The sequence below is a fragment of the Bubalus bubalis genome, chromosome 4 (genome assembly GCF_019923935.1).
Source record: "Bubalus bubalis isolate 160015118507 breed Murrah chromosome 4, NDDB_SH_1, whole genome shotgun sequence".
Lineage (NCBI taxonomy): Eukaryota > Metazoa > Chordata > Mammalia > Artiodactyla > Bovidae > Bubalus > Bubalus bubalis.
Genome location: NC_059160.1, coordinates 157,908,649 through 157,922,215, shown reverse-complemented (window position 1 = coordinate 157,922,215; position 13,567 = coordinate 157,908,649). Strand labels below are relative to the sequence as shown.

The 13,567-nt window shown below is 39.5% G+C and overlaps 1 non-coding gene across 1 annotated transcript; it reads right to left on the bottom strand.

The window, feature by feature from the left end:
- Positions 1–4,793: 4,793 nt before the first annotated feature.
- LOC112584788 lies at positions 4,794–4,896 on the bottom strand. The gene has a single exon (XR_003109190.1). It is a non-coding gene; the product is annotated as a U6 spliceosomal RNA (small nuclear RNA).
- Positions 4,897–13,567: the final 8,671 nt, after the last annotated feature.

The window sequence follows — 13,567 nt, the reverse complement described above, 5'->3', positions numbered from 1 at the left end:
CAAGAATACTGGAGAGAGTTGCCACTTCCTTCTTCAGGGGATCTTCCTGACCCAGAGATCGAGCTTGCATCTCCTTATTGGCAGGTGAGTTCTTACCACTGAGCCACCAGGGAAACCATTTTACATTCTATGGGTTTGGACAAATTTGTGATATGTATCCACCCTCATATGCAGAGTAGTTTCACTGCCCTGAAAATATTCTGTGCTCCCTCATCCCTCCCACCCCTTAACCCCTGTCAACTGTTGATCGTTTTACTGTCTCTATAGTTTTGTTTTCCAGAGTGTCACATAGTTGCAATAACATGGTATATTTACTTTTCAGTTTAGTGTCTTTCACTTAGTAATATAGGGGTAACTATTTCTGCTTCAGCCTTTCCCCTATTTTCTTATTCCTGGGATGATTTCAGTGGGAAGAGAGCTGAGGAGTTTGAAGAGGAGCTAGATACCTATGACAAATTTGCCATTTATCAATACTTTTTAATGTCTCTCCCTTTTTCTGATTATCACATAACTAGAATTTATTTTTTTTAGTTTTGAACTTAACTTTAGAAATTGTGTTCTTTGCCATCCCTACCTTTCTAACTACTAGGAGCCTCCAGTAAACATTTAAAAAGTTAGAATTTACTTATACTAGTTAATTATGAAATGATCAATTTAATGAGCAAATATTTATTACTATTCCCATTTTATCAATATCTCATAAGTAGATCAAAAGTAATATATGTTTGAAGTTAATTTATAAACTCAAATTACAATATAAAGCCAGTTCTTTGATAATTACTTCCAAATTAACAAATAAATGTACTCACTGTGAGGAAAAATTATTTATTGCCCATTTTCTTTATTGGAAAACAAAAAGATGTAATTAATGGTAAATTACAAAGGAGGTGAATCAAAGGACAGAGCTTCACAGCCAACTGGGGAAACATAGGATTAAAAATCACCCAGTTTTTTTTTCCATCACAGACCTCAGTGATTACACCAGAGGCTGAAGTATTGCCAGCCCTTAGCAAAATTGTAAAGGGGATGAAATTTGTCTTCATCCTCATTCAATACTCCAGTGAACTCCCTACTATTTTTCTTGTCTCACAGGCAAAAAGATTAGATGTGTTTCCTTTTGTTAGTTTTTGGTTGTAATCGATAAAAATCAACTCGGTTTGGCTTAAGGCAAATAGAGGATGCTATGGGAAGCATCCTAGAGTGTCGAGTATGATCACAACAGAGCTGGATATAGAGTCACGAGGGAGACATCAGGATGGCTCTGGGAACTTCGGCATCAGGAGTTCATAAACCTGTCCTGGCACTAACATGAGTGTGACTCACCTTACTTGACATGGTGTCTGTGCTCTGTCTAGCTGAGGCTTCTGTAAGAAAGTCACTAGTCACCTGCTTGTTCAAGGGGAAGGATCACATGGAAGAGATAGTTACCTGGGCTTCCTCTTATACTGGGGACCCTTTTCAGAGCATGAGAGTGAGCCAGGCAGCCACTCCATGGGGTACCACTTCTCCATGGAGGAAAAGAGATCTGCCAAAATTGATGACTTCTGGTTATAGGTTATATTTGGAAGTGCTTTACCATTTCTTTGGCACTATCACATTTGAAACAACAGGATATACTCTTTAGACCAATGGGGAAAAACTGGCAATCAAATCACTGGTAACTTTCATAGATATAGGATACAGGAAGGGATGCTTTGGCTGAGGGAAATATAGCTCATAAAAGACAGACATGATCATAAGAACCAATAAATTAAGTGAGTCTTCCCCTTGGTACCACTTGAAAAACCTCTTGGGGTTCTCTCCTGGTCCTGAGAGTCTTGAGTAAAGACAAGGAAAAGATAATATTGAGGACTTCTCTGGCTTCCCTGCTTGCTCAGATGATAAAGAATCTGCCTCCAATGCAGTGACACTGGGATTTGATCCCTGGGTGGGGAAGATCCCCTGCAAAAGGGAATGGCAACCCATTCCAGTATTCTTGCCTGGAGAATTTCATGGACAAAGGAGCCTGGTGGGCTACAGTCCATGGGGTCGCAAAGAGTCAGACACGACTGAAGAAACTAGCACCCTGGTGGTCCAGTGGTTGAAACTCCATGCTTCAAATGCTGAGGATGTGTGCTCGATCCCTGGTCGGGAAGCTAAGATCCCATATCCTGCACAGTGTGGTCGAAAAATACAAAGATGAAATACTTGATCCTAGGAAATGAGGCAATCCTAGCCCAAGCCATTTAAGTAATTGTGTATCTGCTGTTGGAGAGGATGATAAGAATTTATACCCCACCCTGAGCACTTAAATACTGGGCTTCCTTGGTGGCTCAGATGATAAAGAATCTGCCTGCAATGTGGGAGACCTAGGTTCGATTCCTGGGTGGGGAAGATCCTCTGGAGGAAGAAATGGCAGCCCACTCCAGTGTTATTGCCTGGGAAATCCCATGGACAGAGGAGCCTGGCAGGCTACAGTCCACAGGATTGCAAAGAGCTGGACATGACTGATCGACTAACTCTTTCTCTTTCACTGAGCACTTACTAAAACACTATTCTAGGCCCTTTGCTTATTCAGTTTACTCATTCACAATTGCCTGATCAGATGATCCTATATTATTAAAATCTCGGTTTTAACCCTGACATAGAGCTGAAAGGGAGTTTCTATATGGTTTCACCATTCAGCATGTGCATTCAAGGCCCAGGAGAAGCAAACAGTGGAAGAATGTATTCCCACATCTCATTTACCTATTCTGGAAAAGGCTTTGGCATCAGGATTTGTGATTCAGGAGAAGGTTTCACACTTGAAGTTCACTTTGGAATATTCAGTATTTACTAAGATGTAAAATAAATGTTAAGGGCCTTTTACTTCTAGAGATACATCTTTACCTGTGTAACTGACAAGATTATTTGTTCTGTTTTTCAAGTGTTATTCCTGAGAATAAGGGAAATGGAAGAAAATGGTACCAAAAATAGTTCACAGACTAGCTGCAAGGGTTATATTGTACAATATAAGCATACTGCTTTATGTTCATAGGATAATAGAATCTGTTGTCATATAAATATATAATAAAAATATAAAATCTGTTGATTTTACAACACCCCTGGGAGTTTGGCAGGCTAAGGGCTGTTGGCCTTGCTCACAAAGGAAGAGCCCAGGATTGCTCGGTTGGAGAGTCAGTCAGGTCCCTTATTGGAAATGGCTCATCCAACCGTGGATGAGTTACTTACTTGGATGAAGTAAGACTAAAGTATTACTGACATTTAAGATTTCTTTAAAAAAAAAATATTTAGTTAGTATTTATTTTGGCGTGACAGATCTTAGTTGTGGCACAAGGTTTGTTGAGGCATGCAAGATCTTTCAGTTGCAGCGTATAGACACTTATTTGTAGCACATGGGATCTAGTTCCCTTACCAGGGATCAAACCCAGGCCCCCTGCACTGGGAGCATGAAGTCTTAGCCACTGGACCACCAGGGAAGTCCCTAAGATTTATTTTAAACAAGATGCCTCTCCCTTCCCTTCTTAGATGGTGCTAGAGGAACCTAGTGGAGATTTATAACTTTTACCACTGTCCAAAGATAAAGCCATTCTTCCACCCCTGTCTCAGTGGAGGCCATGTGGAACCAGTAAGGGGCTCTCCTAACCCTCCCAAGGAGACATCTGTCCTGCCTAGTGGGGAGCCAGAACCGTCACCCCTGCCAACACCAACAAGGAGCCCCTCTCATTCTTCAGTGTCAGCAGATATGGTTCTTTTTTTGTATATTAATGCATATACATGTTGGAGAAGGCAATGGCACCCCACTCCAGTACTCTTGCCTGGAGAATCCCAGGGACAGAGGAGCCTGGTGGGCTAGTCCATGGGGTCACTAATAGTTGGACACGACTGAGTGACTTCACTTTGACTTTTCACTTTCATGCATTGGAGAAGGAAATGGCAACGCACTCCAGTGTTCTTGCCTGGAGAATCCCAGGGATGCAGGGGCCTGGTGGGCTGCCGTCTATGGGGTCGCACAGAGTTGGACACGACTGAAGTGACTTAGCAGCAGCAGCATATACATGGAATCTAAAAAAGTGGTGCAGATGAACTTATTTGAAAAACAGAAATAGGGACGCAGACATGGAGAACAAATGTGCGGACACCAATGGGGGAAAGGGGGCGTTAATTGGGAGATCGGGATTGCCATATATACATTGCTGTGTATGGAATAGATGACTAGTGAGAGCCTACTGTATAGAACTCTACTCAGTGCTCTGTGCTGACCTGTATGGAAGAAAATTCCAGAAGGGAGGGTGTGTGTGAATACATGTGGCTGATTCACTGCAGTGTACAGCAGAAACTAGCACAATGTTGTGAAGTAATTGTACCCCAATCCATTTTTAAAAAGGTCGATAAAATAAATCTCTAGCAAGACTGACAAGAAAGACAGAAGACACAAGTTACCGATATCAGGAATGACAGGAGATATGACTGTAGTTCCTACATCTATCAAAAGGATGATAAAGGATTTTTATGAATTAACTTTGCACAAGCAAATTTGATATCTTAAATACAGTAGTCTAATTTCTCAAAAACACAACTATCATAACCTACCCAATATAAAAAATTAAATAGCCCTATAAATATTAAGAAAATTGAATTTGTAATGAAAAAAAAAATCCCCCCAAAAGGCATCTCCAGGACAAGATAATTTCACTGATAATTCTACCAAATGTTTAAAGAGGAATTAACACCAATCTGCATAATCTTTTCCAGAAAATAGAAGAGGAAGGACCACTCAATTCTTTTGTATGAAGTTACTATTACCTTGGCACCAAAATATGAAATGCTTCAAGAATTTTCGTATCATCTTTGTGCAAAGGCCATGCTCATATTTGTATTGTTCCAGTTTTTGTATATGTAGTGATAAGTGAGCGCCTAAATTCTTTCTTTTAGGTGGCTATTTTGCCCTAAATAGCTTTTGTCCGAGCTCGCTCTGCTCGCCGCACGATAGGCTAATAAATCTGGGAGACTCAGGGTTGAGACAAGGAAGGGACTTTATTTGGGAAGCCAGCTGACTGAGAAGATGGCAGGCTACTGCCTTAAAATAACCATTTTCTTGGGGCCTGGATGCCAGTTTCTTTTATGAATTGAAGATGGGGAGAGGAACGGCAACAAAATAGAAAGACCATTCAATTCTTGCAGATATCTCCTAAAGCAGCAGGTTCAAAATTAACCCTTGGCAGTTACATACCTAATATATGATAGCATCTGGCTGATAACCCAAAGATATCATTCCTAGCAGCCCTGTGATTTGCTTCACGTGCTATGATTAATAAAGTCAATTGTTGGATCTGATTCTATTGTGTTAAGACAATCTCCAGATATTTTGAAGTCATGTTTGTAAGCAAATTGATTTCATTTAGAAACATCCATTCCCCCTCTCTACTTTTCTTGTTGTCTGCTCTATGAGACATATCCAACACAGTTGGATAACTAGGGCTTATTTTACTTAACCTAAACTTTCGTGTGCCTGTGGATTACATCGTCCTGGAGAAATTCTGAGGGGAAAAAATATTCTTTCATAATTCAAGAAATCAACTGTGTAAATAAATTATTCTTGGTAATCTTTGTTTCTCTCTCTTTCCTTACAAATATGCAAGATTATAAACGTTTTTTTTCTAAAGCTTTCTACTATGTGTAAGTACCTTGAGTTCTGGAAATATTTAGTAGAATGTGTTCTGTCTAATTTCTCCTATTCAGTTGGTGTATATTTTTTAAAACTGGTGTCAGAAATTACAATCCTCTTCTCTGATATTGAAATATAGTATTTTGAGTGTTTGAGATTTCCCCTTAGCATGAAAATTGGTTGCATTTCATTTCTTAACTAGACTTTTTTTTAGAGGAGTTTCAGACTCACAGAAAAGTTGAGAGAATAGTTCAAGAGAATTCTCATTTGTCCTGCACTCAGTCTCCCTTTTATTAGTATGACAGTTATGATAATTATATTGAAATATTAGTATTAACTAAAATTCATAATTTATTCAGATTTCCTCATTTTTTACCTAGTGTCCTTTTCTATTTTAGGATCCTGTCCAGGACACCACATTACATTTAAATGATTATGTTCCCTTTGGCTCCTCTTGGCTACTGAGTTTCTCAGACTTCTGTTGCTTTTTATTATCTTGGCAGTTTTGAGATGGGGCGGTGAATTGCCCTTTCCTACTCCAGGGAATCTTCCCGGCTCAGAGACTGAAACCAGGTGTCTTGCATCGCAGGCAGTCTCCTGCATTCTTTACTGGCAGCCCCACGGAAGCCCTGTTTTGAGGACTGCTGGGTATGTGTTTGTAGGACATGCCACAGTTGGACTTTATATGATATTTTTCTCATGAGCAAAGTGATCAAGGCTATTTTTATCTGCCTAGTGGGTGTTCAGTGTTCAGTATTAGCTGCTCAGTCGTGTCCGACTCTTTGTGACCCCATGGACTGTAGCCCGCCAGGCTCCTCCGTCCATGGGATTTTCCAGGCAAGAATACTGGAGTGGGTTGCCATTTCCTTCTCCAGGGGATCTTCCTGACCCAGGGATGGAACCTGGGGCTCCTGCACTGCAGGAGCTACCAGGGAAGCCCAGTGTGTGAGAGTTAGAGAAAGGAGATGTTGTTGGTGAGAAAGACATGCTCTCAGTCAAGTGGTTTACCAGCTCTAGGAATTAGTTAATTTGGGGAGAGACAATACTTAAAGTTTGCTGTTGTGAGCCATGTGCTACGCATGGATTTGTGGCTTCTGGAGGAGAGGAATTCAATCTGCAGCCAGAGATGATGCTCGATCACTTGGAGCTTTTGTGCAGCAAAGTTTTATTAAAGTATAATAGAGATAGGAAAGCTTCTGACTTAGACATCAGAAGGGGACAGAAAGAGTGCCCGTTAGTTAGTTGTTAGCAAGGCATTTTATGTCTGTTAGTTTCTAATCAGATGAAAGAAACACGTCAAGGCTGAGGAAGCTTCACCAGGCCCCTCTCCCACAATATGCACTTTTGAGATAGGACTTCCCAAGAGGTGTCATCCCCTTCCCTCCCCTCCCCACCCCCACCAAGAAACAACGGACATGAATACTGGTCTGTAGAGCCATTCCCAGCCCAAAGTTTGAGAAAAGGAAAAAAAGGTTAGCCTTAGGCAGAACTGGTTTCATCAACAGAGAAGAAAAAAAAAAAAAAAAACCCACATCAGTTTATTTCCTCCTGCCACTTGGGGACCTCTGGCCTTCCTACCTGTTACCCTCTCAATACCTTCCTGAGAACACAGGCCCCAAGATGTCAAAGTAGCATAGAAACAGAAAATAAAAACATGATTTATATACAACTGATGTTTTACTGTTTCCATGGTTGCAGTTTTTCCAGAATGTCATTTAATTAGAATCATACGATATGTAGACTTTTCAGATTGATTACTTTCCCTTAGTAAGATGTATTTAAAACTCTTTTGTACTTTTTTTTTTTTTTTGAACTTTGAATTTTGTATTGGCATATAGCCAATTAGGACTGCCCTGGTAGCTCAGCTAGTAAAGAATCTGCCTGCAATGCAGGAGACCCAGGTTTGATTCCTCAGTTGGGAAGATCCCCTGGAGAAGGGCGTGGTAACCCACTCCAGTATTCTTGCCTGGAGAATCCCCATGGACAGAGGTGCCAGGCAGGCTACAGTCCATTGGGTTGCAAAGAGTTGGACTCGGCTGAGCGACTAAACACAGCACAAGCACATAGACGATGAACAATGTTGTGATGGTTTCAGGTGAGCAGTGAAGGGGCTCAAGTATTCTATACATGTAATCCATTCTCCCCCAAACCCTCTCCCATTCAGGCCGCCACATGACACCCAGCCGAGTTTCCTGTGCTATACAATAGGTCCTTGTTGGTTATCCATTTTAAATATAGCAGTGTGTACATGACCATCCCAAGCTCCCTAACTGTCTCTTCACCCCTGGCAACCATAAGTTTGCTTTCTAAGTCTGTGAGTCTCTTTCTGTTAAACTCCTTCATATCTTGATAGCTCATTTATTTTGAAGTGGCAAACAACATTCTATTGTATGGATGTGTCACTATTTGTTTATCCATTAACCTGTCGGGGATATCTTCTTTCCAGTTGCTTCGAATAAAGCTGCTACAAACATTCATGTGCAGATCTTTGTGTTGACATATGTTTTCAAATCAATGGGAAAAATATCTCTGAATATAATTGCTGGATCATATGTTGAGACTATGTTTAGCTCTGTAAGAAGCTGTCCAAAAAGCTTCCAAAGTGGCTATAACGTTTTGCATTCCAACCAACAGTGAACGAAAATGTCAGTTGTTCCTCATCCTTACCAGCATTTGGTATTTCCACTGTTTTTGGATTTTATCCATTTCAATAAGTATCTAGTTATATCTCATTTTTCTCCATTAATATATCTGCTCAGATTTTTCACCTGTTTCTTGAGTTGTTTATTTTCTTATTGTTGAGTTTTAAGATTTTGGGGTACATTTTAGATAAAAATCCTTAATCAGTTACATGGTGTGCAGATATTTTCTTTCAGTACGTGGCTTGTCTTTTGTTTCCCATGATGGTGTCTTTTACATAGCAGAAGTTTTAAAGTATTTACTTTTAATAAAGTTGAATATATAATTTTGTTTTTTCACGAATCCTACTTTAGTTGTATCTAAAAGCTCATTGCCAAACCCAAAGGCACACAGATTTTCTCCTGTGTTTTCTTTTGGAAGTTTTATATTGAAGTCTTTGATCTATTTTTTGTTAATTTTTTGAAATGGGTAATATTATTATTTTACTAATAGATGTCTAATTGTTCTAGCACTATTTGTTATAAAGATTATCCTTTCTCCATTGAATGGCCTTTGCTCCTTTGTCAAAAGGCAGTTGACTGTATTTTTGTGTATCTATTTCTGGGCTCTCTCTTTGGTTCCATTGCTATATGTGTCTGTTCATTTGCCAGTATCAAATAATCTTGATTACTGTCAGTCAGTTCAGTTCAGTCACACAGTCATGTCCAACTCTTTGCGACCCCATGAATTGCAGCACGCCAGGCCTCCCGGTCCATCACCAACTCCCAGAGTTCACTCAAACTCACGTCCATCGAGTCCGTAATGCTAACCAGCCAACTGATCCTCTGTCATCCCCTTCTCCTCCTGCCCCCAATCCCTCCCAGCATCAGAGTCTTTTCCCATGAGTCAACTCTTCTCATGAGGTGGCCAAAGTACTGGAGTTTCAGCTTTAGCATCATTCCTTCCAAAGAACACCCAGGACTGATCTCCTTTAGAATGGACTGGTAGGATCTCCTTGCAGTCCAAGGGACTCTCAAGAGTCTTCTCCAACACCACAGTTCAAAAGCATCAATTCTTCGGTGCTCAGCTTTCTTCACAGTCCAACTCTCACATCCATACATGGCCACTGGAAAAACCATAGCCTTGACTAGACGGACCTTTGTTGGCAAAGTAATGTCTCTGCTTTTGAATATGCTATCTAGGTTGGTCATAACTCTCCTTCCAAGGAGTAAGCGTCTTTTAATTTCATGGCTGCAGTCACCATCTGCAGTGATTTTGGAGCCCAGAAAAAGAAAGTCTGACACTGTTTCCACTGTTTCCCCATCTATTTCCCATGAAGTGATGGGACCGGATGCCATGATCTTTGTTTTCTGAATGTTGAGCTTTAAGCCAACTTTTCTACTCTCCTCTTTCACTTTCATTAAGAGGCTTTTTAGTTCCTCTTCACTTTCTGCCATAAGGGTGGTGTCATCTGCATATCTGAGGTGATTGGTATTTCTCCCGGCAATCTTGATTCCAGCTTGTGCTTCTTCCAGTCCAGCTTTTCTCATGATGTACTCTGCATATAAGTTAAATAAGCAGTGTGACAATATACAGCGTACTCCTTTTCCTATTTGGAACCAGTCTGTTGTTCCATGTCCAGTTCTAACTGTTGCTTCCTGACCTGCATATAGGTTTCTTAAGAGGCAGTTCAGGTGGTCTGGTATTCCCATCTCTTTCAGAATTTTCCACAATTTATTGTGATCCACACAGTCAAAGGCTTTGGCATAGTCAATAAAGCAGAAATAGATGTTTTCTGGAACTCTCTTGCTTTTTTGATGATCCAGCAAATGTTGCAATCTGATCTCTGGTTCCTCTGCCTTTTCTAAATCCAGCTTGAACATTTGGAAGTTCAACGGTTCACGTATTGCTGAAGCTTGGCTTGGAGAATTTTGAGCATTAATTTACTAGCATGTGAGATGAGTGCAATTGTGTGGTAGTTTGAGCATTCTTTGGCATTGCCTTTCTTTGGGATTGGAATGAAAACTGACCTTTTCCAGTCCTGTGGCCACTGCTGAGTTTTCCAAATTTGCTGGCATATTGAGTGCAACACTTTCACAGCATCATCTTTTAGGATTTGAAATAGCTCAACTGGAATTCCATCACCTCCACTAGCTTTGTTTGTAAAGTGATGCTTCCTAAGGCCCACTTGACTTCACATTCCAGGATGTCTGGCTCTAGGTGAGTGATCACACCATCGTGATTATCTTGGTCGTGAAGATCTTTTTTGTACAGTTCTTCTGTGTATTCTTGCCACCTCTTCTTAATATCTTCTGCTTCTGTTAGGTCCATACCATTTCTGTCCTTTATCGAGCCCATCTTTGCATGAAATGTTCCCTTTTTATCTCTAATTTTCTTGAAGATATCTCTAGTCTTTTCCATTCTGTTGTTTTCCTCTATTTCTTTGCATTGATCGCTGAGGAAGGCTTTCTTATCTCTTCTTGCTATTCTTTGGAACTCTGCATTCAGATGCTTATATCTTTCCTTTTCTCCTTTCCTTTTCGCTTCTCTTCTTTTCACAGCTATTTGTAAGGCCTCCCCAGACAACCATTTTGCTTTTTTGCATTTCTTTTCCATGGGGATGATCTTGATCCCTGTCTCCTGTACAATGTCACGAACCTCTGTCCATAGTTCATCAGGCACTCTATCAGATCTAGTCCCTTAAATCTATTTCTCACTTCCACTGTATAATCATAAGGGATTGGATTTAGGTCGTACCTGAATGGTCTAGTGGTTTTCCCTATTTTCTTCAATTTAAGTCTGAATTTGGCAATAAGGAGTTCATGGTCTGAGCCACAGTCAGCTCCTGGTCTTGTTTTTGCTGACTGTGTAGAGCTTCTCCATCTTTGGCTGCAAAGAATATAATCAATCTGATTTTGGTGTTGACCATCTGGTGATGTCCATGTGTAGAGTCTTCTCTTGGGTTGTTGGAAGAGGGTGTTTGCTATGATCAGTGCATTCTCTTGGCAAAACTCTATTAGCCTTTGCCCTGCTTCATTCCGTATACCAAGGCCAAATTTGCCTGTTACTCCAGGTATTTCTTGAGTTCCTACTTTTGCATTCCAGTGAGATTGATTACTGTAGCTTTATAAAAAATAAACTTTTCAATGGACCCAACTTTGATTAGTTAAATTTGTCAGGAAGAAGCCTAGAGCACTATTTTTATTTTCCAATTAAATCTGTGGTATATCTGGAATGAGAATTCATCCAATGCCTACATTTTCCAGCTAGAATTTTAATACAATAATGTGGCAGAGTTTCTAGGTACACAAAATATCAAGTATTTTATTAGCTTAGAAGAAATAGTTTGAATTATGGTGAAAAAAGATTTGTATCCAAGGTATACAAAGAACTCTTACAAAGCAATATGAAAATCATAAATAAATAAGTTTAAAAGTAGATGAGGGATGAATGGGCAATTCACAGTTAAATTAAGACAAAAAAAAAAAAAGAAAGAAAGAAAATATTCTTTCCTAACTCCTCAAGGATCTAGAGGTACAAATTAAAACAATAATAATAGCATTTCACATCAAGCAGATTCACAAATTTAAAATTCAGAAATTAAATTCACAAATTTAAAAGCCTGATAATATCATGTGATAGGAAAATTCATATTATGTTACTGCAGAATCAATTAGTGTGAACACCCTAGGGAGTATTTTGAAACCATCTAATAATGTTAAATATTGGTATTTCCTGTGACACAGCAACATTTCACCTCAAAGCATGTATTTTAGAGAAATTCTTTAAAAAAGCCACAGAAAGCGATTAAAAATGTACTAGATTTTTCTATTTTCTGTATTCAACCGTCCTGGGTGATTTTACCTAGGAAAGTCTAAGGAAAGAAGTTATTCCAATCCCTTCCTTTTCCTCAATCTGAAACCCTTGTTCTAGGTTTAAATTTTTGGGCAGGCAAGCTGGAAGGAGAGTAACTGAAACAGCAAGCATCACAGCCAAAGTCACATCCAGGCAATTTTCCTGTTAACTACATTGAGGAGAAAATGGCAAATAACTTCAGAAGATGTTTCAGAAATTGCTTCTGCTTTTTTGTGGCATACCGTCCATATCATTTGGCAAATGTATTATAGAACTTTTATCATATTAGCACACAATCTTGATGATTGTATTAAAAGCTTGTGCTAAGGCACCGTGGAAAATTGGAAACACCAGGTATTTTCATGCCATATTAATGCTCAAGGGACTTAGAGAGACAAATTAAACTTGAATAAAAGCTTTGGGTTCATCATGCTTTGCTTCAGAGACATGTTTTAAAAATTCATGGTTTAGCAAAACGCCTCTACAGTGTTTGGAACCAGACATTTCTTTTTTTTTTTTTTTAATTTTATTTTATTTTTAAACTTTACAATATTGTATTAGTTTTGCCAAACATCAAAATGAATCTGCCACAGGTATACCCGTGCTCCCTATCCTGAACCCTCCTCCCTCCTCCCTCACCATACCCTCCCTCTGGGTCGTCCCAGTGCACCAGCCCCAAGCATCCAGTTATCGTGCTTGGAACCAGACGTTTCTGAATATTTCAACTGACGTAAGTGATGACCATTTTATAGAAGTTTGGTAAGAGAAATATATGAAATTGTAATAAAGGCTTTTAACATCATGAGTAAAAGCTCATGACGTAAAAGCTCAGAGTAAAAGCTCAGTGAATGTAAATTCTTTTTTTTCCCCGCAATTTACTTAGAATAAGTCCAACATGCAGAGAGTTATAGAGAGTAAATCAGCCATTTAAAGAATCATGGTAACTTTTCAAATTGTCTCAAATGATCTTTAAAGAAATAAATTATTACAGGCACAGTTAATGCTCCCTGTGTTCCATCTCTGACTACATTTATCTGACTTCCATGAAAATAACTGTTTTCTTTATTTACTCATCATTCCCATGCATTTATATATGCTTTAAATATATATTTACATATGAATAACAAACAATAAAGTGTATAGTGTAAAAAATTAAGAAACAGTAGCCTCAATTAGATAGACTCGAGAGACCAGGAGGGGGCGCTTTCATGCCCTACGGAGCCCAAGGGGAGGGAACAGTCCCGACAAGGATTCATCCGTTGGGAAAATACCGGCTCTTTGGCTACTATAGCCATCCCAGCGTCCTTTTTCCCTCTTTAAAAGTGTTCTTCCTTTGCCATGTGGAAACTTGAAAATGGCTCACCATGTCTGTGGACCCCAAATTCTTGAATAAACTTACCTTTGCTGGAGAAATAATTGGCAGTTTGTTTTAGGTAGACAATAGAT